Consider the following 26,857-nt stretch of genomic DNA (forward strand, 5'->3'; position numbering starts at 1 on the left):
TACACTGGAAAAAAAAAAAAATTGTAAGTGAGATAACCTTGTGCTCCACACACATTTGGCTTGGCTCACACAAACCACGTGGAAAAAAGCTATTACCCCGACTGACCCATTTCCTGCTTGCGCTCTGCTGCTGCAAGATTGCTCTCTGCAGCACCTCGACGCTCCCCCCTCCCCTTCCAATTTTGAATCACTGCAGGCAATGTCCTGTGGGAGTCGACTTACAGTATATGACTGTTGTGCAACTTAGGTCTGTCCTGAAGTTATTGCAACCTGCCCATTCATCAGCGTTCAGATGGTTTGCATTTTTAAACCAGCATTCTTCGACCGTCTGAACTGCTTTCATCCCTTTTTATCATTTTCCCTGCTGTGTTTCCCCAGCACTTCTCAACACGTGGCTTCCAAACCACTGTGTAAGTTAGTCTATGCTCAGTCAGATGTTTCTCCTGCTGAATATACATTTCTTACAGGATCCACAAAGGAAGCATCTTGCAGAATCTTTTTAACAGACAAGCTTGCAGAAGTCGAAGCTGTAAAGAGGTTACTAATATTTTCCACTGAGTCATGTAACAAGTCCAAACACAATTTAAACATAATCCATAATAAAATCTCACGTTTTGCTCAATTTTTTCCAAGTTTTGTTGTATCTTATAACCAGAGGTTGATAAGAAATAGAAAGGGTTTAGTCTTAATTCAGGTGTGAGACTATGAAAGTCTGATTTCATGTGCTTGGTGCAGCAGACTGCCTCAGCGTGAAGAATTAGTCTGGACTCCTAAATTTGATATTCAGTTTACAATCTCAAAAAGGAATGAGTTGCATTATTAATTATTTTTAAATTAAAGTGAATGAATTTTTTTTTCCTCTAGCACTTACAAGGTCATAAAAGCACACTTGTCTTGGTCAGTGTGCACATATGAGCATGCACATGATTACCTTTTTCATGCAGAAAAAATTACCTGTGTAAAACAAAAAAACCAGCACACAGCAGTGTATTTGTCAACACTGCAAGCAAAAGGAAAGGCACCAGTGAGAATAAATCCAAAAACTTTACACATTAACTACTGCAGAAGCTTATCTACAATCCCTCGTTGCAAGCGGGGCCTCATAAAGGATACTCAAATCTCTTGAAGACTGGAGCTACGCAGGCAAATCTCTGTGCTGCTTTAATGTTTTTTGCTCACAAGAAAAGCCTTGTCCTCCAGCAGTACAGCTGAGCTGGAAGGGAATTCAAGGTCATTACTGTATTAGTTGCAAGAGGACCCCTACAACCTCACAGGATCTTGAAGGCTGTGCGTGGAAAGCTGCAGTAAGTCCACAGAAATATCAGTTTACCTTATCTCCCCCTGCACTAAACATCCAGTCCTCTCCCCCGCAGTCTCTGAGGCTTCTCACACCTCACAGTCCCCAGCTTTGGGAATATCTGGAAGGGGAGGGCAGGCCCCTGCTGCTCACAGGGGAATCTCTCTCTGGACCTTCTGTGTGTGTTGCTGGAGGCAGCATATCTCAATTGCAAAGAGAAAAACATTTGTTTAGGAAACTAGAAATGATGATCATAATGAATTACGCTGTCTAAATAAAGAAAAACAGGTGGTTTCCTGGGTGTAATTATTGAAGTCCACTGGATGCTTCAGGAAGAAAGCTCCATCTCTCTCATTTGTGCTCATCATACAGCTTTCAAGCAATTCTACACAAATGTTAAAATTATCATTAACATTGCTCATTGTCTCCAACTTCACCACCCCTGCTGTAATAATCCTTCCTGTTTACTTGATTCTGTGATTCTGTGATACTGGAGTCAAAGCTCCTGCTAAGGAGGACCAGAGGAATAAATTTGCATTTGGGGAAAACACCCAATCCAGCTTCATCTTCAGTAGAAGTAATAAACCTGTTTGCCCCAGAGGCTGAAGATCTCATTTTCGTACATATCTCCTTTCTGATCAGCTCTTTCAATCATTAACTGATTTAAGCTCCAACTACCATATGGAGAGAGGCTTTTTTCTTACCTAGTCTGGTTGTTTGCATAAAAGCCATGGAACAGGAGGCAAGGTACAAACCATTGAAGTGGGCAGGAAGGGGAGACATTTATTTGCTTAATAGAAGTACTAGCAGCAGCTATGAAAAAGGCAAACCCCAAGGGTATCTTTGAAGCATCCCAGGAAATAAAGCCAATTCCCCAGTGGAAATTAAAGGCAAATTTTCCAAAAGCAGCACCCATTTATGGGAAATTTCATTTCGCTGTGCTAAGATGCAAGAAACCAATGTGTTCCCCCTCCCCTTATATAGCCCATTGTTTTGCAACAAGAAGCACTTTTAATTTTTCTAAAGAAGGCCTCCTGACTATTTCTTAAATGAGAAGAGATGGATGAGGGAGATTTTTTTTATTCCTTTGAAACATTCCTCCCTTTCAACACTGTCTATTGTTAAATTAATTTGTACAGACCCCAGCAGCTCAGAGGTCAGGATGGTTCAAGTTGATGTTCTAAGCTGTGCACTGTTATGTTAAATAGGGTTTTTCTTGGCTGCAGCTTTGCATCGAGAAGGTCACCTCGGGGTTATTTGGGGTAGCAAATGTTAGCTGTGGGCAACCGTTCCCAGAGGGCTGAGAATCAGACCAGAGTTTATTTGATGGAAAGCTTAGGCAGCCTGAACAGATAGCAAATGCTCCTTTAGTTTGCTTCATCTCTTAGTCAGCTAATTCCAGCGTATTAAGAAACCTCTGGCATAGGGCAAGACAGCTGGAAGCTGCATTTCCAGGGTGGGGAAACACACTCATCCTCTCATGCGGGCACTGCCAAATTGGTTTTAGCATTATCACATCGTTTCTGCGGTGCAAGCCATACAGTAGGAAGCAACAGACAGGCAAGCCTGTGGGGAGTGGTGACTGCCAAAAGATGTATATTAGTCTGTTGATGGCCTGGGCACTTGCCTTATTGGCTGTGATTTAGGCCTCCTAATTAATGAATCTCTTTTGGACAACTTCCTTGTTAGTCCCGATAAATCTGGCTCCTTTCTTCAATGTTATTTTCAGAGGAATCAAGCTGCATTCAGTATTATTTGCGGCAACATAAGAAAATGTCTTCTGAAACAAAGAAGAAACATCCAAACAACTCAAAAGTAGGATTCTTTTTCTTCTTCTTTTTTCACTATTTCTCAGTGTCTTTTTAACTTGTATTTAGTTATCTACATAGGCAAGATACCTTGGGAGGTATACAGATGATGGTATTGCTAACCTGAATCACCCATTAAATGTGATCCAAGCCAGGGGCATTTGGAAAGTGGAGTCTCCTGGTCCTGTTTGCTTCTGGGGATGCAGGGAGGCAGTGTGCCTGTTCTCAGGTTCTCTGATAAAACCTAGGATTTCAAGTTAAAGGGGGTGGGGGTAGAGTGGCTTTTTTTTATTATTATTTTTACTAATGACCCATTTCCAGGAGCTCAGGCTGTAAGAAAATTACCAAATATAGTGAGACTTGCAGTAAAACTCACTTGAGCTGGCAACCCGGCAGCTGGAGAAAATCTCAGTGGGGCTTCTGCCAAGGAACGTGTCCTAGATTATTCTGTAGGAGCATGGGGTCTTAGATGCATAAATCTCCGGGTTTTAGTGGGAGGTCAAAGCTATCTCCTATGCATCTGATACCCACTCTCCATGCTTCATCATCAAGTTCAAGCTGCCTGGCATTGAAGCCAGCTATCACTTTCCTACAGCCCACAGTGCTGCCTGCACAGCCAAGAGACCGCATACAGGTTATGTGAGTGTGGGCTGACAGGAGGGAAGTAAAAATAGCCATACTAGTTCTTAGCCTTCACATACAGACCTTCCCACTGCCAATGGAAATGCTCATCACAGCATCACGGGCCAGGGAAAATCTGGCTTTGCAGTGACTGACTGCACCTCTCGGGTCAACCTCCATCTACCCAACTTGCAGCACCTTTTCTCACAAGCCATGACAGTGGCTCTCACTCTGACACACACTGAGATTCAACACTCTGGCCAGAATTTCCTCCCAAATTTCAGATCAGGGAAGACAACACAACCTCTTTGTCTTTTACAGACTGGTTATGAGCCAACCACTGTCTTGTTATCATACCTGAGGTTTTCTATAGAAATGTATTACATATCATTACATGTGAAATTCAGAACAACTTCAGTGTAAATCATTTTCAGGCTCTTCAGTCAAAACTACAAAGGGGCAGAAGCGTCACATAGTTGTGCTGAAAATAAGCAATTTTTATAACATAACTCAAATCAGCCCCTACAGCCTCTCAAAGAGCCCCTCACATAGCCATGTACTACCTGCACTCAGCCTTACCTACTTTGGACCTCTTTTTTTGCCATTTGCTCTTGCCATACCTTTGCTGTGCCCTGGCCTTGTTCACAGTGAGATGCAAAGGTTCAAGGCTGCTTCAAGTTGGAGCAAATGTCAGCAGTGCTTGGTTCCATCATGGGGCGTGGGTGCAGAAACCACCACTTTGGCCATAATCCCTACCATGCCCTCACACACAAACAGTAGAGAAGCAACTAAGGTTATCTTTTCTGCCCTTGCAGAACTACTGGTTTGGACAGGGTTTAGTCATATTTCAGCTGCTACAGCACTGCCTCTTGATCCAAGCACCAGGAAAAAAAAATTCTTATCTACATCAGTATAAAACCACTGCAAAGATACAAAGACATTGCAAGTCACTTTTCCAAAGTGAAATTCAGTATGCCACTGGATAATCATGGATAATCATGTAGGGATCCAGCTTTGTACGAACATCATCCCAGCTGGCTACTCTTACACTTCAGTAGTTCTTCTACACAGGCAAAGCCTTGCGGATCAGGCCACAGAGCAGCCTGTGGTTTTTTTCTGCACTATATTTGTGCATCTCTGCTCCCTGTCATAAACTGCAAGTTGTAGAGGAAATGCAGTTGTTTCCCTAATCATCATTAGGGTCCTGGGAAGCCAAATGCTGTACCTTTGCACAAGGCATGCAGGCTGAAACGGCAAGCTGGCTGCAGATAAAAGCCAGGTGTGGAAACAAGGTGTCCTGGTTTCAGCTGGGACAGAGTTAATTTTCTTCCTAGTAGCTGGTACAGTTCTGTGTTTTGGATTTAGTATGAGGATAATGTTGATAACGCACTGATGTTTTAGCTGTTGCTAGGTGGTCCTTATCCTGTACAAGTCTTATCCTTGTCAAGGATTTTTCAGTTTCCCATACTCTGCTAGTGAGGAGGTGCGCAAGAAGCTGGGAGGGAGCCTGACCAGAACAGCTGACCAGAAGTAGACAAAGGGATATTCCATACCATAGGACTTCATGCTCAGTATATAAACTGGGGGGAGTTGGCCCGGGGGTGCTGACTGCTGCTCAGGACTGGCTGGGCATCAGTCAGTGAGTGGTGAGCAATTAAATTGTGTATCACTTGTCTTTTTTGGGTTTTGTTACTTACCTTTTTGTTACCTTCCTTTTCATTACAATTATTTTATTTCAATTATTAAACTGTTCTTATGTCATCCCACAAGTTTTCCTTTTCTCTTTCCAATTCTCCTCCCCATCCCACGGGTGGGGCGGGAAGGAGTGAGTGAGTGGCTGCATGGTGCCCAGTTGCCAGTTGGGGTTAAACCATGACATAGGGCAATCAAACCAATGTCCATCACTTACTTGCACATCCTCCATTCATACATAACCCTGTTATTACTGCATTTACTTTTATTGCCGAGGTGAGGTCAGTGAGGAGGAAGCAAGTACACTGATGACAGGGAGGAAGAAGAAAGGGCTGGGGGAGGCTGGTGGAGGCTGGAAGGAAACCTGGCTGCAGAGTAGCGCGGAGGGGAGGAAGGCAGGGGTGAGCAGCACAGAGACTGAAATTATGCCTGCAGTGCTAGTGAAAGAGCAAAACACCACCTGCCAGATGCAGGGACACCTCAGCACTGAGGGAGTGAGAACTGGAAGCAAAAACTTCCTCCCACGAGAACAGTCACATCCTTTCCTCCAGGGAAGCACAGGGTGAGCTATTGCTGGGGGCAGGCCATAGCACAGAGCATCCAACCCTATTTCTCCCAAGCAACCGATGGGAAAGAGGCCACCACTCTTCTGCAACAGACAGGACGTCTGCGTGAGCAGCACGACCCATGCAGTGTCTTTCCAACTTATTCTGGGCAGCCCTTCCCAGGTCAGTGTGCTGCTTCCCGCCAGCCCCATGCAAAGAGGACCCTGGGGCACCGACTACGCTCCTCACAGATGGAGTATGGCCCTTGCTCCCCTCCCACCCTATGCACCAGCGCACCCTCGGACTGAGCTTTGCAATGGATTAGCACCTGAAATAGCTGCATGTATTTTCCCCTCTTCTACCCTGGGATTGTCGCATCACACCCCATGCAGAGCTGCTCCAAACTGCAGGCATGGCTGGTGCTGGAGGACTCACAACACGAGCAGGCGTTACTGTCCATCTTCAGTACAGCCTGGCTTTCTGTGGGACTGATCTTTCCCTGACCACTGATTAAGGTTTAATCCCTTTTCCCCTGCAAAAGCACGGTTCAGGAGCAGCCCATACCTATGTTCTGATGTCATGTGTAACTGAACATGATGGCAGGAATCTCTCAGTGCCCTGAAACAAGACAGAGAGGCGCAGAGAAATGGATAGTCTACTCAGTGTCTAATAAAACATAAGAAAAAAAATAATCCAGCCAACATACATAACTGTATTTGGTTCCCCTCTCTCTTTTTAAGGGACAGCTTTTGATACCGTACTTGCAAAAACACATAATTCAAAAAAGGAAGGAAGTGCTTTGAGGGTTTTTTATTTAAAGCTTGACAGGATAAACGAATCACAGTCTCATTAAATCACACAAATCTCAGGCTGCACACAAGACTTAACCACGAGAAATAGGACGTTACAAATCCTCATGCAGTTCTACACTTCCAGCACAACAGCTCATTTTATTTCTGCTCTTGGCAAGGTTAGAATAAAAGGCTTCTTTTCTTTGCTCCATAAATGTTTTTAGATGCTATATTACTTGAACTTAACACAGCAGTAATTGCACTGAAAAAGGGCAATCTGAATTGCTTCCTGAAAGAAGGAAACGTTTATACTAACACACGCATGAACAGAGAGGGCAGTCACAAAAGGTCTGTTTCAATCCTATCACAAAAAACTTGACCAAACATACAAACTCTTCCAGGCAGAAATGGTTGGAGAATTTTGATTTTCCACTCTAAAGCAACAATGTTTCTGAGATACAATGATTATCCATATCTCAATATAACAGTAAATTTTACATCCACAGAATATGTTTCTCCTGTATGTTCCAATAAAGCAAATCCTATAGGCGCTGTGTTTTGTTTTGCTTTTTATTACTAACTTTTTTATTAGACTCTAGTTTGTCTTTTTAGATTTGTTCCAGAAAGTAAGCAAGCCCTTGTTTTAAAACTCTAAAAGCAAACAATGGTAAATAAATTATTCCCTATTTCTCAGCTCTATTTCAGTGCCAACTCCTATTTGTTTATGTTAACAACATAATTGTAAAAGAGCATTTAGAAAATGATCATTGTTAATGTTTCATTTCTATATACTCATATACATACATACAAACAACATGGCTTCTACAGGCTTATTTGCTCTAGGCTAAAAGCTTGAATGAAAAGTTTCACCCTGGAAGAAGGTCTGCCAAACTGAAGGATGAAGTCAGTTTAGCCCTTGTTATTACAAATACAATCCAAAATTGAAGTTTCCTGGACTGTAACAATTTTTTCCCCCTTTTTTGTGTATTTTAATACTTAACATGACTATGCTGATGATAAGCCAACCTACACTAGCTGGGATGTTTTGTTTGGCTCCATAAAGCAAAATAAAGTGGTGTTAGTATTTAAGTTCCTTTTTTTTTTTTTCTTTCTCTCCTACATTCTGGCACTGTTTTATGCATGGCTCAGGGCAATATTAGATTAAACTATGACTAGATCAACAGAAAACTCTTTTGTGGGGGATACAGCTGTTTGTAACCTGACACGAACCACTGGAACCTGAATCCTACCTGTCTGGAATTTTTGCGGAGAAACAGGATCTCTAAGAACTACCATCACGAAACCAGTATGAGGAATGGTGACAATTAAATCAAGGCTGTTCGTTGAATTCTTCATAGCTTTCCCCTTTGTGCAGTCATTAATGCCCATGTGCAGCGCACAAGAAGTCTTCTCTCCTAGCACTTGCCATTCATTCCCTACAAGTACCTATGAATTTATAAGGTGGAAGGTAGCAGAAAAAAAATTAAGGTTTCTGAAAGCTCTGACACCATTAGAACAGTGAGAAACTGAGATAAGTGACAGGCAAGACAGAACTGGGTAAATTGCAAGATTATTTGCATTAGTTGTTTTTGTTATAAAAGATGATATGATGGGATAAGATGCTGAGCCCATCCTCTCTTGATACAACTGTGGAATTACCATTTGATGCTAATTTTCACCATCATAAGAGACAACAGAATCTAAAACCTTGTATTTTGAGATCTATAGGCTACTAGAGATGAATCTGTGAAAGAGTAAATGCTTTTCTTACCAAGATACTTGGAAGAGGTTGTTGACATGCCTTTACCTCTAGAGGAAAGTCTTCATTTAAATACTGACTTTGAAGTCTGAAGCTCATCAGTATACATGTAATATATTCCCTTCCTTCAATTCTTCAACAGGTGGGATTCTCAAAATTTGCATTAAAATATTTGTTAGTATTTCAAATGCTGGCTATGCTTTTTTCTTTTGGTTTTCAGCCAACAGGCAGGCCTTTGAAATATCACTGATTTCATTAAAAAGCCCTCCTTGTAAGACTGCCTTTAAGTAGCCAAGACATGCAAACCCCCTGCCTATCTTTTGCACGCTCTGCTTAGAAGATGCAGATGCCTCTTCTTAGAAGATGCAGATGAAGTGCATCCTCTTGCCCAGCACAGGGCATAGCTGTCCTCTCAGCAAGATGTCAGAAATGTCTGAAATTCTCCCTCTCCTCTTCTCTCTGGCTGCACACAGGCAACTCAGCACCCAAGCAAGCAGACCCCATCTCAGCTGTGGCAAGTAGCAGCTGGGGTCTGCCCATGCTCCCCTACCACACCCACATGCTTGCTTTCCCTTATGAGACAGTGCTTGCTTTTCTTCAGTTTCGTGGCCTTCCCAGAAAACGTGTTTTCCCTCACCGTGGCACCATCTGCCATTTAGGAAGGCTATCAGCAACACTCAAGCCAACCATTTGAAGAATCAGGAAAAAAGTTCGCAAGGATGGAGACGAACTTTTATGTGGTTTTGCCCCTTGCCTAGCATAATACAGCCCCAATCCATGCCTGCAAGCTTTTAAGTGCTAAAGGCAGAGAGTAAGTAATAAAGTGAAGCCAATTCACTGCCCTAAATCAATCAGAAGAAGGTTTTCTCTGCCAAAATAAAGAGACTGTTCTGAAAAAGAAATTTTTGTTTTAACATAGATTGATTCCTTAGCAACACCCAATCCTGTCAAACCTATTCTGTTAATGGGGTTTAGTCCTGCTTCAATTCCGTTCAGACACTAAATAAATGAAAAAAACCCAAACATTTAGTCTGATCTAAAAACTAGTGCTTAACATTTCTAACATTTTCATGATTCTTGCTCTTCGTTCCTGATTTGCATCTATATTTCTAGTCAGCATATGTTAGTAGAGATGTTTTACTAACAGTTAAAACTGCTATAGCAGGTATAGTCTACCTACATAGGATAACTGCAAGCAAAGCAAAATTTTCCTACTTTCATCAGGTTGGGTTTTTTTTTACTGTTGGAGAAAAACACATTGACATTCATGCTAAATATGGGTATAAAAATGCAAAAGATATACTGGCAGCAATCATAAATTATGCCAAATAGCGATGAGAGTCTTGTTCTGGTGTTCAGCTGTGTTCAATCTACTCCAAACTTCTCAGATTTTTCAGTATTTGTGCAAAACGTTATGTGGTGCCTGCTCTGCTGTGGTAAAAGAGTAAAAATCTAGTGAATCTGTATTTGGACACGAGGTAGTATAGCAAAGTGCTGGTAATCCACACTCACTGGTAGGAAACCTGCTATTAGTAGTAAACCTACCAATCACCAAACCCAGAAATAATCACCAAACCCAGCTTGGTGAATTGATTAAACAAAATTTATCAGTAAAATAAAGCAGAAGGAACTCTATACAGGAATAGTATATTTCCTTAATTCATTGTAAATTGTACTTTATTTTAATGCATTGTAGAGTTTCATAGTACTTCTAGTAACTATAGTGAATTGTATGATATAAAACCCCCAGATATGAAATCTGGTAGTACCTCTAAACAGACCCTGGAGGGTTGTGAGAGCCACCAGGTTATTCCCAGGGAGGAATGGCACAGCTCTGTGAGCTCCATTACCCCACCCCTGCACTGATAGAAATCTACAGCAGAATCCTGTAGCATTGCCCAATCCTGAAGTGACATTTAAGTAGAGGAATACAAAGATTTTAAGATGAATTTATGAGCAATGATAGACTGGTCTACCTACAAACCACATTTATTCAAACATATCTTGTATCTCACATTCTGCTTAAGAGCCCAATTCTATGAAGACTAGCAGCCACACAAGCTGGGTTTTTTTGACTTCAGCATAGGAAAATGAGCACCACTGAGCTTTTCTTAAACAAGCAGACAGACTTGTTGTCCCCCAGAAGAACCAAGAGAAATACTATTTAAAGTTAGTTGGGGAGGAGGGAGTACCCATACCCACAGACCTGAGGTCCGGCTCTGGACGCAGAACCCCACTGACTGCATTTGCACACAAGCACTGACTGCCAGTACACCCCAAGTTCACATTGCAAAGAAGGTAGCTGGATACTGCCACATTTTAGTCTAAAGATGCTGTACTTCTACAGATTTTCTCTTTCTTCTATTTTAACTGCTTTTCGTGATTGCTAAATCTCTTCAGATTGCTCAGAATGAGGCAGAAGTTATTAACAGTGAACTCATTTATGATGAAATGGACTTATCATACTAACTACTGATAATTTTTTTAAGCTTTAATTGTTTGAATTTGATACAGCTCTTTAAGAATCCTATCCAGTTGTGCTTTCACAATTCTCAATGGATAGTATTTATCTGACTTATTTACTAATTACTTCCAAATTACAAGTGTCCCTCAGGTCTGAATCATTTTTGGTGAAAGAATGAGCAGACTTACATAGTTTTATTCCACAAGAGAAAAGAAATTAAAGGAAAAGAATTTGTATGGCTCAGATCAAGCAAATTGAAAGCTTGATTTTTTAAAAATGTTTTCTAACTTTATTACCACATACAGGTAACAATTTGTGTCTGCTAAACATTCCGTGCCATCATCATGCCAAGGACTCTGTTTTGGGTTTTTTTTTTAGTAAACAGAGATAATGATTAAAAGCTACAGCAAAAGCAGTATTCCAGACTGCAGATACTGTAAATGTCACTGTCTCCATCAAGAAACTAAGTATGGACAAGCACATGAGGAATAATCACATATTTTCAAGCAACTTAAATAGAACATGCCCAAGGACATGCTGTAGAGGAGCCCACGTTTCCGTTGGTGGGTAACATATACAGTTTCCTTTCCAGGAGTTGGGGAATCCAAGTTTATGTGAATTCTAATATATCACTTTTGCCAAGCACAGTCTTGTAAGAAACAGGCACACTGGTGTCTTTAGTTAAAATCAATTTCACTTAGGTTGGGCATCAGAGAATTGGGGAAAACCCAGACTTTTAGTACATGACATTTGATTTCTAAAAGCACTGTCTTTCTTGGAAACTGTAACATTGTTAATATAATACTTACTTTATGTACTCTGTGTACCCTCTCTACAGCTACTGCTTCTCCAGCATTTCAGCCAGTGACTGATGACTCCAGATTACAGCTGTGTGTTTCCTCCAGCATCACCATGTCATTATCACCACCTCTCGAATTCCAAAACCTCAGGAGAACTAGCATTCCTATTCTGAACCGTCTCCAAGACCTATGAACCAGTAACCATTGCTGCAAGTCTTGGCCCAATCTAGTTTTTTCCTGATGACACTTTTTATTCAGCATGCCTGTTTCCAAGTCACTTGACATTTTCCCAAGCACTTCTCATAAATGGGACTTGCAATTTTCTTCTTTTGTTACCTCACTTCAGATGGATAGAAAACGAGGGGAACCTTTTGCTTAAGAAGATATTGCATTTCAAAGAACAAAAATATGTTCTGTTTAGCGAATCTGAATGAAAAATACAGTTTCAGTTTATATCCCAAAACCACAGTGGAACTGATGTGGTATCAGATATTACTTTCTGAGAAACGTGGGCAGTGGGGAAATGAGCAACGCTCCTGTTGCTCTGCTGTTACTGACCACACTTCTGCTTTATAGCTGTTTCCAAACAGTTCTGGGGGGGTGGGGGCAGAAATCACATATAAAGAGGCTGACTTCAATCCAGGTAAGGAAGACTTCATAGTCTATCACATATACTTACTGGGTGCATTCTGCACTTCTAATACAGTTTTGAGTCATGAAACTCCAGTAGCATCCTTCTAACAGCTTTATTGTCTTTGCACAGCTGTATCATTGTCTGGCTGTTAATGTTCCTGCCTCATTTACTTAAAATGTTAAAAGTGAGTAAATAAGGAAATAATATAAATGTTTTAACGGGGGATATTTTAAAGTCTCATACCTTTAACTACTCTTTAGAAAATAAGTAAGCAAATTCAGAAACAGGGTTAAAGTGGCACTATCAAAAAGCAAACTACTGTAGAATGAGGCCTTTACTTTCTTGAGCTTCTTTCTTGAGCTGGATCAGATATCTATCTTAGCCACGCTGAATTTCTCAGCAGTCAAGGCTATGAATTACTATTGGCTGCTTGACTGATTAGACATGGTACTGGTATGCCTGAGACCTTCCAAACACAGCAGGGGTTATTGCAGCAGTAGACAATACTATAATATTGCAGTATTACAGGCTATGTAGTTTTCTGTCCCTTCTCTCAGCTTGTGCAACGAGTTTATGAGACTCCTTGGAAACTTTCATCTGCAAGCACGGGATGGAGTAGCACCAGTAGTAACTCAAAGCTTTCCAGCTCTGCATTCTGAAGAGCATAGACATACTATTTCTAGAAATGCCAAGAAGATAAAAATTCATTGAGGTGATCTCCTCCACTGGGGCCCTGCTGACTGGAGAAACCATTCAGGGAGTCTCTATGCAGAGCACTACAGTGCCGTGCAATGATGCCTGAACTAGCTCAGGAATCAAAAGATGCCTCCTCATATCTATATATTTTGCTTTGCATTTCCTCTTTGATGGCTGTGGATTTGGAGCTATCACCACCTGAAGAATCCTCAGGGTGCTTTCAACTCTTTTATTTATTGTTTTAAAAAAATAAAGAGCCTCTGCATCACATACGACAAAAGCAAAGTTCCAGCTGTGCCCTTATTTATCTCACGACAACCTTGCAAGAGCAATGTATATTCCAGTGACTGCAAGGCTTAATTATTTTAATTCCGTGGTCCAGGAGTTTTCAGCAGGGTTTCTCTACTGCTTCCAGCTTTCGCAGACTGTAGCAGTATATATGATCACTGGTTTAAGTAGCTGTGATCACATTACACCCACCCCACACTCTTCTCATTGGCTGCCTATATAGTGGCAGATTGATTTTTAGCTGGCTCCGTTGGTCTTTTTAGGCTCCTAATAATAAAACGCCTGAGCAAAGAGAAAACCTTCTGATAGTTATTTTATGCAGACACCCTTTTTCAGGAGTTAACCCATGATAATCTACTACATCTTGACAGACAATTGTATGTTAGGTGTGGGGTGTGTTAGGGGAGAAGCAGTAACCTCCCTCTGCTACAGCTGCTAACACCAGTACAGATGGCAAACAGGACAAAGACTGTGCCTTGCACAGACATGGAGCACCTCCTGGCCTCATGGGCTGCAGAGCTCAGCAGGTGCTGGGTGATCCTGCCTGAAAGAGTCCTACCAAACACTGATCAACACCACCTTGTCTCTTCCAGGAGCAGCAGCACCTCCTAACTTCTGCTGAGTTTCTCCTGGAGCTTTTAAACTCAGGCCCGGGAAAGAAAAAGACAGTTGAGCATCGACTTCAAACACTCTCAGCCCCTGCCTCGGGGTGAGGGCTCATTCCATTTTGACATCTGTTCCTGCCCTGCTAGCTTTGTCTATAAAGTGACTCAGTCAAATTAATTCAGTGCCTTTAAATACAGCATATTTAGAGACTTTTGCTCATTTGGCTCCATCTAACCATAGCCAGTATCTGCAATGGTATGCTTTGGTCTTCACATCATTCAGAAAACAGTACCCAGAGCAGAGAACAGGGCTGGTGCACAACCAGGTGTCACTCCTATACCAAATTAAGTCACAGCTAAGGTGCCCTTAAATAGCACTTCTACGTCCACAAACGTTTTCTCTGGTTTTTTTCTACTGCCTATCTGAAATTTTGCAATTTTGGCAGCTAGACATTTCAGGCTACAGATGTTTAGACACAATGAAGAGCAGCTCAAGAGCACACCTGGAGAACACTGATCCCAGTCTTCAGCTATTGCCATCTTCATGGCTTTCCACAGCAGGAGCTGCCTCTAGGGAAACCCTGAATGACAAGATGGCCATCAACCAGAAACATTTTTTGCCCAGAGGTGAGAGTATAACTAGGCCAACAGAGACATTGTCTTCTACCAAGTAGAGAGGGGGAAAAGCTGTATTAAGCAGTGAGCTCTCAAACCAGACACTCCAAAAAGTTCCCCAGTAATAGTCAGGTGGGATTAGGACTTCAATTATGACTCTTTCTCCCATGGAGAAATGCTCCATGGCTAATGCTTCTGCCTTACCACATATGCCTATACACAGCCATGCACAGTTTGGCTCCAAGCTATACTGCTCTGAATTTATCCTTAAAAAAAAAAAATCTAAAATAAATAGCAAAAATACAATCAGCCGGAACAAGACATAACAGTGAACAATTACAATGGAATGAATATCAACTATGCAGAAATATTTCTAATGGAGAGATTAGCTTTCTATAACAAACTCCAGTTTTAACCTTCATAACTTCAACAGAGTAAAACCCAGTTACATGAAATTTCACAGTCATGGTCTTGTGCCAAGGAAAGCTTCTCTGGAAAGTTTGAGGTAGATCGGCCAAGGCATCTTGGAGATATGAGAGTTCCAGAAAAGTGAGGTGTTCTCCATTTCTTGGACTGTTTCCTAATTTTTTTTGGCTCATCATAACTTAAAAATGGTTGGCTTAGACATTCCAAATTTGCTTGGCTACTATTGGTGCCTTTGACTAGTTGCAGGCTATTTTATTACTAAATGTGGGTTTGTGCAAATTCTGAGCACTGCAGTTGTTAACACCACATGTTGGCTTGTACATACCGTAGGCAAGCCAGCCTGGCCCACTGCAGGCTCCTCACTCACCTCATCAACTGTGCTCAGGAGGCAAGCACCAAAGCTCAGGACTCTTCCGTCAGGTCCAACTGGGTGTAAGAACTTGGCCGGACTTTACAGTCTTCATGGGGGAGGTACATTTCATCAGGCTGAAGAGAAATAGTCTCAGGGTGCTTCTAAGCCTTGCCAGTACCAAAGTGCCCCTCTTGGAAAGGTAAGCACACACCAGGCACAGATGGTTTCCTCCCCAGACTTATTGTCATCCTCCCACTATTCCTACAATTCATACATTGCCTTCCTCTGATGTGCCCAAAAGTTTTCCCAGGGAACGTTCACATAACTCCCAAGCACCCCCTCCTTCATGGACTACTGATCCAACCTATTTTCTTTTTCCATTTCCATTTCCACAATAATTGCAAGCTCTGTGTTGGGGTCTGGGTGCTTCTGCTGAAGCTTATTCCCTCTCTCTGGTCCACCCCCTTGGTCTCCAAGGCCCTATTCTAGACTGGGAGCCTCATACACATAGACACAACATACCTATTACACTTCTGGGCAGGAAAACCCAGGGGGAAGATCTCAGCCCTCAAGAAGCAAATTTCCCCTGAGCAAACTAAAAGCTTTGATGAACCCTGGAAAGACTGCGGCTAAGGAATTCGCTCCTGGTGGGGACTACTCTGTTCACAATCTTGATTTTGATAACGGATACTATGGCAACCTCATGTATCTCTTGACACAGCCTTCAGCATGGTCAACTACTTTAAACAATTCTCCTTAATCTTTGATATTTCCTTTAACAATGACTGTCACCTGCCCAGCTGCCAGGAAAACAAGCAGTGCACAGCTGATCAGTGGTGGAAAACATGAGGACATTAAAAACACTTCTCAGTGAAGTATGTTTCTACACAGAAAGTGCCTCAGTTAAAGAGACCTATTCTTTTTGAGATGCACACATGCATGACTCCCATTCACAGGAGCTATGCGAGTGCATCCAAAGTAGAATAGGCTTGAAAGTGTCTGCATTAACCAAACATTGATCCCACACAGAAGTGACTTTTAATAATGACACATCCTTCGACCTACTGCCTCTTACTTTTGCTCTTCAGACACAAAAGACTTTGCAATGACGACCTCACCTACATTTAAAAAACAAAAATGGTGATACGAGCACAAAAAAAATCTATAAAATATAAATTATCTACCTATTAGATAGTACGAACTGCAGTTTTTCCACATCTTTTACCCAACTGCATATTTATCAGAGCTCTTTTATTTGTACCGGCTTCAGATATCTGTTTTGTCACCTTTTAAATGCAGATAATCTGCCTCAGAAGTTTGCTCTTCTCAGGAGACACCATGCAAAGATCAGCCAGGTTTTACAAAAATATACAGTCCTGTGCTGGGTCAGCACAAACCTGCAGAGCGCCAAGGAAAGCTGCAGGAGGACTTCCCATGGTCTCCCACAGAGCTCCTGCCTTCACTGCCCTTTGGGAAGGGATGCTACTCCGATGCACCCCGCTCCATCTCGCCAGCCTCCGTGTGAGCTAATGAAAAGAGCATGAGAAGGATCTGCATGCACTTTCCTCCCCCTCTCAATCCACAGAGGGCCAGTCACAGTCTGACCCTAACTTAACACTCAGGCTGTAAACTTACTTAACACTTGTAGAAGAATTTATTTTTTTCATACATACTGATGGCAGCATATGGCCCATCGACAGGTTTATTATTGTAAGACACTTTTTCCACCAGGTTATAGTCTTTTTTATAAACATATGTTTCAGCACATAATAAAACCCCCAAGAACTATTTCTGAAACATAATCGCTATGCAGGCACTGAAACTACTTTTCAAGGTTTGTCAAGATAATGAAAGAAACAATCTTTTAAGGGACTTCGAGTTTTCTAAATGTCTTTTAAATGTAAGGGTACTGAGTTATGCATGTTAAACAAAACCAAAAAAAAAAAAAAAAAAGAAAAAGTGAGTTCTCTTTGTTAATGCCACATTATTCTCCATTTTGTCAAAGCAATCATTTTTATACTTAGTAAAACTTCTCCTTACGCTAAGTAGACCTTTTAACTGCGCTTTAAATCAGAACATGTGTTTTATGGGTGAATGATAAGTTTCTAAAAAAAAGGTCGCATATTGTAAAGAAAATGTCAACACCACACCTCTAGTCATGTGAACTCATCAGTGTAAAACCACCTCTTGATATTTTGTGCCCTTCAGCTGTGCTAATAAAAGGTCTGTGTGTGGAGTCGAGGTAGTTAGATTGTAGCCTTGCATCCATCTGCAAGACTATACCCAAGTTAAATGTCTCAAAACATGTCACTGCTTGATTTTCCTATAAACCACACTTGTGCTCTTAAGAAATAAGGTTTCTTGTCTGTGCAGCTATAATGCAATTTCTATGCTTGCACCACAGTCTTTAGAAAAAAAATAAATCACATAGCATACACTGCTTTCTTCAAAAAAATCCTGCACTCCTCTCAATGCTTCCTCTATAAAGCCTCATGATATATTTAGCCCAAGCAGTCTTTGTTTTAAAACCAGCTTCTTCAATACATCAAAATATGACCCAATCCATGTATGTTTGCTAGGAGCTTTGTTTCCTACCACCAAAGTTTATTGTTTCCTGTTGCAAGGAGCCTGCAGCTGGAATACAAACTAGGACTCACAGGGGTCTAGACCAAAGCCCACTTAAAGGCAGTACAAGACCTTTCACTGATTTTACAGGACTAGGCCTCAGGTCTGTAGTTCACTGAAGACACTAGAGGCCTTCCAGACTGTATGATACAATGCATTAAATACTCCTGAACTGCTAGAAAATAATTCTGCAACTGCCACTTTGAACATTTCGTTGGTATTTAGGGTATTTTGGGGGAGAAAAAGCACTTCTCTGTGTGTGTCCCCATGACACTCCCTGCAACACATAGATGTTTTAAGACACTGGAAAAAATAATCACTTACCAGCAGATTTGAAGCTTAAAGAAAAAAAAAATCCCTAAGTTTATCATAGGCATACTGTTATAATTGGCATGCATGGGCTTGCATTTAAAGAAAACTCATTTGTTAAAATTAATCACCGACTTCTTGGCCAATTTGTCAGTAACTAGCTATCAAGTCTGGACATGATTAGCTTCACTGGGAGATAGAGGGTGCCCTCTGTAATGCTTCCACAGGATGGAATCCTAAACTCAGTGAAGCCTTTGAACATTTTGCAAGCAACTTATTCACATGGAGCCAGGACCTCATGGATGCTGCTGTAAGCTCCATTTTTTTCTGCTTTTACAGATGAAGCCTTTCTAAGAAAGACAGGCCAACAGCTCCAACAATAAAACGCGCTCTTTCTCCACCAGCAGACAGAGCACGATTAGCAATCACGGATCCCTAGACTGTGTTTGGAAACACTTAACTGGCAGGATCGGTTTGAGGCTAAGATGAGGCGTGATGTGCTTGTTAGCCACTCTAACGAGTCTTTTCGACAAGGGGGCTGGCTCCGCTCATCTAATTGCAGCGGCTGCTCCTATGATGTGGAAACCTATCTATTAGAAACCACATTTCACAGGTGACAAAACAGCTATCAGATGGTAACAGCTTTCATTTGTTACTGACCTCCATTCCCCGCTGCAGTGTACGGGTGAACAGCCCGATACCCCATTACCGGTCCCGAGCCAAACACCCCTGCTCTGTGTAGTGAATTATAAAATACCTACAACATTTTTCAGATTTGAAATGCATTGTGTTGAAAGAGCACTTTGAACTAGCATCTTCTTATCTAGGAATCAGCCTCATAAAAGAATGTCAAATTCTGCACTACTCGGTTATGCAAAGACTGAGGGCATTTTGGACCACGATTGTAGAGCACATCACTACATTTTTATACACAGAAGGTATTTACTTAGGTCCCTGTGCCTCAAACAAAGCATCATGGGCAGAAGAGACTTGGTATTTTGTAGAGACAGGGTCAGAGCTTCTGCTGAGGGCCAGACATGACAGTGACCAGACCAAAACTAGTCCTTCCAGTGATGGACTGAAATGCAGCTCCACTACCAAAATTAAATACAGAACTTGGCATAGCAGAGCTACTTCAAACTGAGAATCCTATAAAGATCCCTCATCAAATTTTACACCCCCTGGACATTTGGCTCCATCGATGACATAATGGATGCACAAAGCTGCAGAACGAATCACCCCATCTCACCGAGTCCTCTTCATCTGGTGGGCCACATATCTTCCACCCAGACAGATACGTATCACAAGGAAAGAAGAATCTTTCCACAGTTAACAGTTCACATGATCTTGTGTCAGTCCTCAGAGAGCACTTGCAGTCATTTCACAACCCTAGCTATAAACTGCCCTAATCTCAGTATTTATACAATTTAATACAATAAACAGTGGACTGTACAAAACCTGCGGTGAATCCTACTCTGAGGACAACCGCAGACCTATGCAATGAATAACATTTACTTTACATTTACATTTAGATTTCTGAAGAGCAGTCTTCCAGAAAGCACAATGCAGTAACACACACAACCAGCCGTACGTTCGCATCCCAATGAAATGTAACAGCAACCCAGGCCACCATATCCCAGAGCCCAGCTCTGCTCTACTTCCTCAGCTCCCACCAAACCTCTGGCTGTCTTCAGCAGCGTGGCCTCTCCAAAGCGACTGGTGTCAAAGAGGGCTTTGAAGGCCTGTAGACCAACAGGCTCTGTCAGAGCATCTGTCAGTAGGAAGTTCCCAAGGTCAAGGACCCTCATCAAGAACACTGGCAACAGCTCCCTGACATTTAACCCTTCAAACATTTATCCTTATGGAAAGAGCCAACCTCTGAAAAATGCATACAACAAACATTTAATGATTTTGGCATACTTTGCTCTCAAGGACAACTACTGAAGCACTGTTTCTAGTCTGTGTAAAATTTTCAGACCAAATAAAAATAAATCTGAATTTCTTTACAAAATTGCTTTTCTCAGAAGTGCTACTGATCAAGGAAATAATTTTTCTATGGTTGCACCATAGAATGCATCTAAAATATAAAATGTTCATAAACCCAGTAAAAATATCAGGTATTTTTACATTATTCTCAGGTATAATATGGTAGTTGCAGTCAGCTTTTCATATGATCTTGCACCCTAAATATGACACCATGAGTTCTACTGTCTGAAGATTTATTTATTACAGAATTTATTTTTATATATAAATTTATATATGCTAATTTATTACAGCATTTATTACAGAATTAATATATGTGATTAAGCACATGAAGAAGAGGTTTGCTGTATCTGAACCTTTTATTGTAAATTCTTTGTGGAGCATCCCATGCCACTACTTACATTCTTAGAATCATTTTCAAGACACACAATGTCACTGCAATAAACACTCTTAACTTCAGTAATCATTTAAAAAATTTCAGATAAAAAATAATTGCAGCTTTCCAATTTGTGTCATGGTTTGGTGGATACCTAAATATGAATGATAGTTTTAAGGACGTTCAAAACATATTACCACATGATGGCTCACAGAACAATTGCTCTGAATTACTACCAGCAAAATCACAATGCAACTGCTTTTAGTTATGCAAATTTGAAATGCAGTGGCAGGACTGCAAATGAGAGCCTAAAAAGTGCAAAGTTCAGGGAAAAGCCATGCATGCAGCTGGTCCAAAAATAACCATGGTCAGATAAAAGTCTGAAAGCAATTATTTGGGCTGAATATTGTACACAGACCACTGCACTAAGCTTCTATAATTAAACAAGACAAAAGTTCAGATGGTGCCTAATAAACCATTTACTACATTAATTATATTCAAGTGTGGCAGTCTAATGCTTGGTAATAACTAACAACAAGGGAAATAATTTAAAGAAAAGTATCTGATGTTGTAAATTTCTTTCTTTTTCAATCATCAGTACCAATGTTACTAGCCAGTCTTTCTAACACACTTCAAACGCATGAAAGGGATACTGCTTAGTGTCAGGAAGAGCTATTTAAGGGTTGTAAAGCTTTAATGTGAGGAAACCAGCAGTCTTACTCGACAAAAATTATTTCTGCACTATGAAAGTAGCAGCCAAGACAGATTTTCCGTTCCTTGAATCAAGTCCCTACGCCTTTGTTCCAAAGTTACGGTGTCATGGGGGCACCCATTTTTTTTGTAGCAGCAACAGCATCTCAACAGATCTTCGCAGATCAACAGATTTCCCACTGACCCTGTTCCCTGGATTTGCCTTCAAACCAATCACACAGCATTTGTATACATCTGCAATTTTAATAGTGTTTACAGCAATGACTTATCAAGATAATTAATATTAGAGAGGTATTTAATATATTTTGGCTTCTTTTAATGCCATTAGTAGCTAAATACACGGAAAATGAGCCAACACCATATGCCCAAGTACTTCTCTGCAGACCGTCAGCCAATTGCTTAGAAAATACAGGGAAGTACCCAAAACACAATCTGAAAATTACTGCAGAGGGATTTGCATACAATTTCTGATGGACCAGTAGCATTCCAACAACTTAGGTAAAATCCAGCATGTTCCACTAGTATATGCAGTAACTAACATACACAGCATCAACTCACAATGCAAGCGTTAGGATGCTACCAATAGGATGCTGTTTTATCTCATTTCACTAATCTGAAATAGAAACAAAAAATCAAATTCTGTAGGATTGCAATTATTTTCTATTTTGGTTTCTTAATTTTAAATCTGGAAATGCTATCTGCAGATTTTATTTATGCACAACTCTAAGAATCTAAGAAGACATATAACAATCATTTTGCAGATTTCAAAGAAGGACAGAGATAAGGTGAACGTATAACTTTACCCATATGTCTTTCCACTGGGACGTTTACATATGCAATCCTTACATTCCTTTAAGCTCCTTTTATAAAGTTTTTATAACACTTTCCCTATTGTTTGCCCTTTCTTTTCCTTTCCCCAGTAGAAAACATCACAAAACATAGATGTAGAGGTCTGCAACTTCACAACAAACCTCTAACACTTTGTATACATCCTTCAACTCTGAGTGTGCAGTGTGGACAATGCTGGGAAATCCTGTCCTCTGCCTAGATGAACCGTACAAGAAAAAAAGGAGTTCTCTGACTACCACATCAGGAGTTGTGGAGGTCCTAAACTCCATCACAGACGACTTCTGCCTACAAAGAGTTCAAAGTCTTCACTTACAGGATCTCAAATCCAGAACTTTCACAGCAAATGGCAAGCAGAGCCCTCCCTGCTTCAGCAGAGGTGTCTGCCAAGATGTCCCTTTGTTATCAGCTGTAGAATCAGTGCCGAATATCCTTGGGTTTGAAATACACAAGCAGGACCTCACTTCCAGACCCTTTATCACAGCTTCTCATTCAGCAACAAACAGCACATCTTTTCCCAGTAGCGCAGCTTTTGGTCTTAGCAAGACACACACAAGAACAGTGGGTAACCAGGATTTCCAATCAAACCGTATTTTAATCGGAAAGCGCATATGAAGGAAAAATACCTCTAAACTATACTTCAGCTTTAAAATAGTAACAAAAACCCCTGTCAAAAAACAAAACAAAACAAAACAAAAAACAAAAACCCAACCTGCAAGAGCTTCATCTTTAAATGGAAAAAATGTAGTAATTCTTTCCCCATATTCAAAAGCCCCACACTATCAAAACCAGCTGAATCACTTTTGCATGAGTTTTCCAAACAAAAAAAGATATAGACGTATATATGTATTACAATTACCTGGATGCAGACACCACGCCTGGCAAGTTTCATTGCAAAGGGTTAAAGTTCAGAAAGTTTCTAAGACTGAAAAAGGAAAATCAGATTGAGAAACGAGCAAAAACCTTAACCTTGAGGTTTGCTGCTGCCTCCTGCCTACCAACATTTCTCTCCACATGAAGAAACGAGATGACTAAATCTTACTCCAACAGTTATCAACTAAATTACTTGAACGACTAACCTAAAGTTTTTTTCTAGTACCAACTGAAACACATTACCATGACAGAATAAACTACAAATGGTAGTTGAGTATTAGAGATTATAATGTTCCTGATGTAATACATAAGCAGACCACAAAAGTGATCTACACTGCTTGTTAAATTCGCAGACCTTTTTTTTTTCCCTTGAGAATATCGATTTTTATACGCTAATGCGACTGCCTAACTATTTATAAGCGCAATCTGCAAAAACAAATACAGAACTAATAGAATAGCCTTGAAAACCAACCACAAAAAAAGGTCTCATTTAAATTCCTGGAAAGCACTGCTTCTCTAAACATATCTATTCAAGCTCTCTTGAGCAGGCGAGCCCTCCTAAAAACACACACTGCATGCTCCCCGCCTGAAAACTGTTAAGCCAAGAAGCCACTAAGCTATGCCACTGAGAATCCATATGGCTTCACGTATAGGATTCTCCTTCCAGCAAACGCTGCACAGGAGAAACCCTCCCCCTCATCCCCCCCAAACCAAACCCAAAAGCGCTTTCCGCCCGGGGCTGCCCCCCACCTACCGCCGGGGCGCTCAGGGCTCTGCGGGGCGCCTGCCCCCCGAGGTGCGGCAGCCGGGCCGGGGCGGGCGCTCCGCCTCGCCGCTTCCCACGAGGCGCCTCTCCCCACGCATGGTGGTGGGCTGGCGGGGCTGGCGGGGCTGGTGCCGCCGCCGCCGCACGCACAAAGCGCAGGGCGCGGGCAGCCGCCGCCGCCGGGTGGGAGGCACCCCGGATCCCGCCGGGCGGGCGGCACCCCAGATCCCGCCGGATCGCCGCGCCACCACGCCGGGTGGGTGACACGGGCAGCGGCGCGGCGCGGCACCGCCCCCCGCCCCCCCGGGGGCGCTGCCCACGCCCCCCCCCCGCCGCTGCCTGCACACGGCCGAGCGCCCCCTGCGCCGCCGCCCGGCCCCTCCCGGGATGGGGGGGGGGTGGGGGGTGAAGGGAAGGGAAAGGGGGGGGTGCCCCCGCCCCCGTTACCTCGCGGGCGGAGCCGGGCGCTACGGCGGCGGGGCGGGAGGCTGCGCTGGCTGCCGGGCGGAGGGGGCCGCCTGCCTGGGGCCGGGGCCGGGGCCGGGGCCGCGGCGGGGCGGACATGGCGGGGCTGCCCCGGGGCCGTGCCGCGCCGTCCCGGCTCATTGTTCGGGAAGGGCAGCGGCGGGCGGGGCGGCCCCGGCGGGAGGGGCGGGCGCTGCGGCGGGAGGGGGCCACCCCGGCGGCGGGGGCAGCGCCGCACCGTCCTCCGCATGGGCAGAGGGGGCTGGGGGCAGCGCCGCATCTTTCTTGCGCGGGGGGGAGTGCGGGGCCGGCGGCAGCGGAGGCGGCGGCAGCGGGGCACCTTCCCCCGGAGCTGGCCGGGGACTGGGGGGATGCACCGGGATGGGGAGGCGGTTCGCCTTCCCCCGCATTGGCGTGGCGGGGCCGGGGGTCTGTGGTGCTCCCTCGGGGGGCCGCGCCGCACCCTCGGGGGGCTGTGCTGGAGAAGTTGAAAGCGGGAGGTGGCGGGCGGGGGCCGGGCCGGCAGCCCCCTCGCCTCGCCTCGCCTCCCCCGGCCTGCCGAGCGCGGGAAGCGCCTCCGGGCTCCGGCACCGCGGCGGCTGCCGGGCTCCGGCACCGGGAGGTCCCTGGGGCCGGTCCGCAAAGTTGGAAGTATGGTCCGTCCTCAGCCCTCCCCCCTGAGCCGGGTGGTGGGGCTCTGGCACCCACGCGGCGTGGAAGCGCCGCAGCCAGCTTTGGCTCTTTTAAGATTAGGCTCCGTTAATTAAGGAAATATTTTAAGCTTAAAGGTCTCCTGAGAAGAAACACATTAACTCGCTTGGGGAGCGGGTAGGCAGGCGGTGCGGTGCGGGGCTGGGCTGTTGGATCAGGCAGCACAAAGGAGAGGAGCGAGCAGATAGGTGCTAAAGCAACTACGGTAAATACTCCCGCACACCGCTGGACCCAAACGACACCCATCGCCCCTGTGTCTATCCAGCGGCACCGAGAAAGAGAAGTGTTTGCAGTGCAATCGTTGCTATCCTTTCTCAGCTTGCCGAACAGCTAAAAATACCTTGAAGTGTATTTTACTGCCTTTGTTCAGATTGAATAGTAGTTTACTTCGCAAATAGTCTAAGTAAGTCTTCACTTACAAAGAATCAGTACCATGATAGAAAACCTTTATTGTGCTGGATCAATGCCCAGAGTTAAGCATCTTGTGTAAATGCACCTGAGACTGTATCTTCTTTGTGCCCGTATTTGTAAGGTGTAAGATGATGGGAAGAACATGCCTGCAAAAGGCATGCCGTCAAAGCTGTGGAACCCGTGTCGAAATCAAAACAATTAGTACTGAAGTAAAAAGATGCCATTTGCTAAATTAAGAGGTAACATCACAAGGATGTGGAAGACAAAGTACAATCAAGAATAGGTTAACAGTTTGAAAAATATGATTGTTGAAGTAACACTCCATGCCAAAAGCAAATGATGATTGTAAATGCCAGAGAAGTTCATCCACTTACTTATTCCATTTAACTGAGAAGTTTCATGAATTGCAAAGCAATTAATGAATAAAAATAATATTTTCCCCGTCAGCCTAGGACATTGTGAAAACAAATTTCAAACCTAGAGCTAATTTCTTAAAAAATACACCAATTCGTAATTTATCAAAGTGATATGATGTGATGCAAATGAGTTTTCCTACATACCTGTGATAAAGGCAACAAAAAATGCGATTGAAAGGGACTGCCATGTAGATATATCCACAGATTGGTTCTGCAGGCACACTGCTGCTTGAGGGATAGTCCTGTAGAGCATTCTTTCAAATACCTAAATTTATAAACTCAATTAGCAATGAAGGTATGGATATTTTCCCACTAATTTTTTGCCCAGGTTTGCTGCATCTGTCTATAAAATGATGTTCTGGCTCATACAATAAACCAGCACATGTCTTCAGAAACAAAGTGAAAGGTAGATATTGCTTATTCAATTTTTGAATTTATTTAATTAAAGTAGGAATCTAAATTTGTAGAACTCTACAGACTTTTCCATCTGTTACTATTTTAAAATGTGCTGTTCTTTAGTATGCTCATTTTTAATATACTAGTGAAATAGAATTTCAATTTGGAATAGAATATAAATGAATAGCATAAATTAAGTGAATATTACAGGGAAGTTGGTAGCACTAAGATATTCTACATGGGAAGCTGAGATAGTTTAAACACAGTGTCGGGAGAGCTTGTCACATGAAGACTCCCCTCTCTTTCAGCAAAAGAATTCCAGAATGGATTGGTGACAAATAATGCTGGTTGAGCACAATTTTTATGGATTGCAGTGGGAGTCGTCCCTACACACACATCTAAATGTAAAATTTATCTGCAGAAGGCAGGTAGAGTTAGGCTGCAATCCAGTAAGGTTTGCTTCTGCCTTTGACATTCTGCTTTTGGCTTAGACTCTGAACTCCAAATGGAAAGAGCTCTGCATCCTGTATTTCTGACTATTGGCCTGATTCTGTCTTCAATTTCAGCAGTGTAATA

General features: G+C 42.7%; 1 protein-coding gene across 1 annotated transcript in view; it reads right to left on the reverse strand.

Moving 5' to 3' along the window:
- ST6GAL2 (ST6 beta-galactoside alpha-2,6-sialyltransferase 2) overlaps nt 1-23,930 on the reverse strand; it is a 56,155-nt gene extending 32,225 nt beyond the window's left edge. The window contains exon 1 of the mRNA XM_074859134.1: nt 23,871-23,930. The gene's annotated coding sequence lies outside the window, so the exon portion shown is untranslated. The remainder of the gene's footprint in view (nt 1-23,870) is intronic.
- Nucleotides 23,931-26,857: the final 2,927 nt, after the last annotated feature.

This window comes from Strix uralensis, chromosome 2 (genome assembly GCF_047716275.1).
Source record: "Strix uralensis isolate ZFMK-TIS-50842 chromosome 2, bStrUra1, whole genome shotgun sequence".
NCBI classification, from domain to species: domain Eukaryota; kingdom Metazoa; phylum Chordata; class Aves; order Strigiformes; family Strigidae; genus Strix; species Strix uralensis.